Here is a 6,000-nt window from a genome sequence, read left to right on the forward strand (position 1 = left end):
TTGTAAATTTCAAAATGGTAGATTGTTCACCATTTCAGACTCTATTTTGACTTCCTGGAAACAGAAAGTTTTGCCTAATGATATATATGAAAATATTAAAAACAAATGGTTTATGGCTAAAGAAATCATAGTTTCCACCTCAACAGCTGCTCAATGTGGAAATGTTATATTTCATAATTCACCATCGCCCACCCAATGGACCGAAAAGACCAAGATCGTTGTTGTAGATTTTGAATCATGCATCACAGTCAACAACAACAAAATTGATCTTTTCGGCCTAAAACTTAAAAAAATTTATAATCATTTAGTGAACATTAAAATTTATCAAATCTTGGTTTGGAATTGAAGTGTGTTATTTCAAATGTTTTGCTGAAAACACTCAGACATGGTGCTTTCCAAATTTTTTTAAACATTTACCAAAGAAAATGCTAAAATCAGACACTGATGAGATCTTCCTGGATGTTTCAGGACTCAAGACCATGCAATAGAATAATTACTAGTGCTGATTATAGCTTTATATTATGCTACTGCTACATACATATGTATGTTACGGACGCCAGTCTTGGAATTGTTCCAGTATTCCGGATTCCAATCTTGGAGCGGTATTCGGAGTGATGGGAAGGGTGGCATTATGTGACAATTAATTAAGTCTTAATGAGGACAGAAACTGGACAAGAGACTGACTAGCTGGACAATCTCGTCCACACAAATTGGAGCCCACTCGCCGGCGTGAAGAGTCCATTCTCAATTATATACGAGAAACAACTTACTATCTATTCTAACAATGCTTTCAAGGTCCAAATGACACTTCATATGATCAAAAGAAAAATCTTCACTGACAAGATAATTTCATCTTTTCTGTTAAAAATTAGTTGCTAATGGGGTACATTACATGTCACCAAGTTTCAAAACTAAATACACATTTTGATGCCAGTACATTGTACAGATTACACATTTTGTGGAATGGAGTCACTTCCGAGTCCCTTAATTACAAAAGAAGGAGCGGATATATCGCACCTTGCATTTCCTCAAGTAAAAATCCCTAGATGTGAATATTACTAAAGGCCGGTGATATAATATAAATAAGAAATTAAACAACACATGGAATTTGATAAAGGCATCAATCTACCCCGTCACAAGCCTGACTTGGGTAACACGCGGGATCGAGTTACATTCTGGGTAAGTTTTTGCCGCGACCTGCCTGTCAGAGCTCCGACCCGTCATTAGTCTATTGTTGAGGATTATTTGTTATCGGGTTTGGGATGTCAGATGGGCTAGATAACCCCCTCCACGGTTTGTCATCCCCCGCCAAATCACAGCACCGAAATACTGCCACAACCAAAACAGACGATAGTTTGTGTGTTTAATTACCAAATATATGTACAGTCAATTAGTTTAGGAATAAATCAAAATGATGCATTGTAATCCCGCCCACCTAGATTTTTTCTTTTCATTGTGAAGCATGTGTATTTAGGCTGGCTTATTGTGAAATTGTCTTACTTGCACACTGTATACGTACATTTGCAACTATTGACAGTTCTTTCTAATTAAAAAGAATTTGAAGAGACATGTTAATAGATTTTGATTTTTCATGTAACTTGCATTGCTAAGAGTATTGAAAGGCTAGAAAAAGACTGCAGCTGGTATTAATAATTCCTTCTGTCAGACAGCGCCTCGTAAATTTATCAATTTCTTGGTAAAACAAATTAAAAAACTACCACCCCCCCCCCAAAAAAAAACAAAAAAAAAACCCCCCCAAAACAACCCAAATTACAGAGTTGAAGCAGCTGATAGAAATCAATTAGAAACTAAAAAATATTTTAAGAGTATCCTTCCATCTCTCATCAATTTATTTTGCCAGGTATACTAGTACATTGTACATGTATATAGTAGAAATTATTCTTATAATTTGGCGTTGATAATTCATAGCAAAATTTAGTTTTGTTTCACCGGACGGATGGGGTCCTCGTTACATATATTCTATATATACATAATAAGGTTATGTAATTAATTTGAAAGTTACCGAAATATATTATATTTTACTTGTGAAAACAAACACGCTATATTAATTCTATATTATTATATGTCTAGCTTGACGATTTATAATCTATACTCTGTCCCGATTTTTTGCTTCCACCACTTTTTGCTTGATATATCGATAATCAGAAATTTACCTTTGCGCTCAAACTAAGTTTATCCACTAATATGAAAAATGCCCAGATTATCTGTTTTGAAACGCCCCCTAGCTCTACCGCTTCAGGTTTTAATACACATCCCAAAATAGAAAGTCTAAGGGGATTTTGCAATGCATCAGCCATTAATAAGCCCGGTAACGTTGAAAAATTGCGCGAGGTGTCCCGAGTACTTCCGAATGGAGAAAAGATGTAAACATTTCCCATTATAAATCTCCGTAAGAAATTTGTTTTCGTTCCTGTGAACTTTTATGGGTGAAAAAATAATAATTGTTCAATGAAGATATCTTGGATATATTCCCTTTTATCGATTTCAACTATATTTCTTTCACAGGTATGTGAATTTTTATTAAAAATCATCAAAAGGTGATGGAAGCAATAACTTGGGACAGACTAAAATAGTATGACAATCATGTCAATTTTGGACTTTTGGTTTTCAGTCATTTTTTTTAAATAGTTGTATTTTCTGGTAATTATATTGAATTGAAACTCAGGGTATAATTGTACTAATTGATTTGTAAAGAAAATCTATACTTTAATTGCAAGCATTTCGCAGAAATTTTGAAATATACACGGGTGCAAAGTGATGGCGATTTCAAGATGTTAGTATGCACAGTTCTTAACATAAAAGTAAAAGTCAGTTCATTTCATTTTGTCAGTTCCAAAGCTTGCCTCAAATTGGTGATTTATGGGGGGACGGTTTACACACACCACCCCGATCATCAGGGTTGTGACAGACAGCACCCCGTTGAACTAGATAGGAGTTGAATTCTCTGTCAGAGAGGTCCCTACCTCGACGGAAAGATGACAACCCACAAGACAGATTGATTCGTGATCACAAAATGACGCTTATTCAATTCTCATTCCGTGCCATCTTACTGCCGATATCTGCTCGGATCTTAACCAAACATGTATAATTGCATTCATTTTAAATAGAGGCATCGTTAACCAACGTAGGATTACCAAAGTTTAATTGCGTCCAATTCTAAACATTTTTGATTTCTTTAGACTCGGATCTTGTCACAGATAAGGAGATGTTTAGGATGACTACAAATGCGTGTTAAGATATGACATTTGGGCTCTGTCGAATCTGTGACCCGGTTGGGTGGTCCCGGGGATTGTCGGAGGCCTCCGATGCACAGAAACCGGCCTTGAGAGACAGGTGACATTTTCCTGATAGAGACATCGACATTCCGCAGGATAAACTGTTTACGCGTTATTCAACAGAGACACAATACAGAGAAATAGGGTCAAATCCTGACGGTTTCTCCCTGTCATTAGCAGGACCTGCAGCCAGGGTACAGACTCGACAAGGGTGGGTTTAGTTCTGTATGTTGAAGAAATGACAAACGGTCTTTCTCCAGCCTCAAACTGAATTGAGATACATGTATTAGAGACCTGTAGAAAGGCATGAAACAAATCGCTGATTTTTTTAATAATGAAAATTAGATTGTATCTTCTGGAATATATATGAATTGAGTGGATGAAATTGATATGTAGTGAAATGGTATAGTAAAGATATAAAGCCTTCCAATGCATTTATATATACATAGGTGTATAATTAACATTGTCCTCTCTCTCTCTGAAAGTTTATTTCAAAAAGTTCTTTCAAACGGATATTAATGTAAATTCTAGAATTCAAAAGTAAGATTGAGCCTGAATATAGTTTAATGAAAAATATATGATTCATTTATCTCCATCGCTTTTTAGATAAGGATCTACAGAATTTAAAAGGTGTATGTTTTGATAGGAATTGATAAACTTTTATCTGTTTGGGAGATCTAGGTTTGAATTTGTCACTTATGCGTCCGTAATCACATTTTCCTACCTGTGTCAAAAACTATGATAAGGGAAACGCACAAATTGATGTCAATTAGTTTGTGTTTTCTCTCTTTGGTGATTTTTTTGAAAGTCATAAACAGTTTTATTCACCAAGTCATTAAACATCGACACGTGCGGCGTTGGAGAGCCATCCGTGGAGCTCCGATAAACTCGATCGGAAATGTCTGGGCAAGCAATTCTACGCTACATATGCTAAAATTAAGTTGCTATACAGAATTTGTATTATTGTACAAAATGGTTTTTATTGGTTAGGGGATGTCATTATCTTTTGCGTGTAACATATGCAGGACAACCATAAAAACAAAAACAACCCCCCCCCCCCCAAAAAAAAAACACCCACAAAAACCAAAACAGTTTTTACAACTAAAGAATTCTTAATACACTTTGATGAAAGATCATGGTTCGTTGTTTTTGTTTTTTTTATGGCTTTTTTTTAAGTATATAATTAATAAAGATACAATGTAAACACACAGGTGCTTGAGGACAGGACCTCCCCCCTCCCCCCCCCCCCCCCGGAATCTAGACCCCCGGGACTTTACTTATTTTTTTTAAAATTATCCTTTCATGACACATTTATAATCTTATGTATACATTCGTTACATAATATTACTTAAAATAAACATTTTGAAAAAAAATCGTATCCCCGTTACATATAATACTTGTATTATATGTAACGGGGATATGATTTTGTAACGAATGTATACATAAGATTATAAATGTGTCATGAAAGGATAATTAAAAAAAAAAAAAGTAAAGTCCCGGGGGTCTAGATTCGGGGGGGGGGGGGGGGGGGGGGGGTCCTGTCCTCAAGCACCTGTGTGTAAACATGTGGATTTAGTTTCTCAAACATTTTTTATTAAAAACTTTTAACTTTTTTACCCAAGGAAAATCAAAGTACATGTACACATTTAAAAAAATGTTTTGGTTTTTTTTAATCAAAAGGAAGGTACATGCAAATTTAGAATTATGAAATACATTTAAATGTAGAGAGACTTCTGTAGAGTAAATGTGTTAAAATTGACATATATTATATATATGCAATGCTTTCCGGAACTTAACAGGGTTTTTTAAATATAGGATACCAGTCTAGTGTACATAAATTACAAATAAATTAGAATTTTATAGCGCAGAGGTAGGTTAGTTGTAATTAATGTGATGACGTGCTGAATCGCAGTATTTTTTTCTTCTTAATATGTAAATTTGTAGATACATGTACATGCGAGCCAGTTAATTCATAGGTTTCCGAAGATTCTCTCAACAAATTTTATAAAATAAGAACAAGCGTAAATTGAGTAAGTATATAGAGGGATCGAAAATAAGAAAGTACACTTGTTTAACCAGACGCTACATCGCTAAGATCTCTATCTAGAGCGAGAAACAACGTGTTTGATCAATTATTTATGCTACATGTAGATTTCAATATTGACTCTAATTTACTTTTATATGGTAATGACAACCTACATTTACATAGTTTAAAAAAAAAGCATTGTTAATTGTTTCTGTGCATAAATTTGAGTTTATAGACGAATATTTGAGATTTAAATAATTTGTTTGTGTATATCAATATTATAATATATAATTTTGTATTGTTCTAAATTTATATATGCATGACAATTATTGTTATATTTAAGGAAAAGAACTAGTAAATTGTTAGAACTTGTTTCTTATCCTTTTGAGCAATCAATAGAATATGCTCTAAGCAAAACTTGCTATACTTAGTTTTATATTCGTGTGAACATTGACTTGAAAACTTAGATTTATAGTGAAATTCCCTACGTGTACATTGTACAGCATTTTAGAATTTAGAATGGTACCAAAATTTACATTTATTTATCATTTTTTATTTTATTTTTTCACATGTAACGATGAAAAGTATACATGCAGATAATAAGAAATGGTTAGGAACATCCCGGATTCTTCTATTGCGTGCCAGTTCAATTTTTTCTTTTACTGTTCTAAATGATTA

Source organism: Crassostrea angulata, chromosome 6, assembly GCF_025612915.1.
Source record: "Crassostrea angulata isolate pt1a10 chromosome 6, ASM2561291v2, whole genome shotgun sequence".
NCBI lineage: Eukaryota > Metazoa > Mollusca > Bivalvia > Ostreida > Ostreidae > Magallana > Magallana angulata.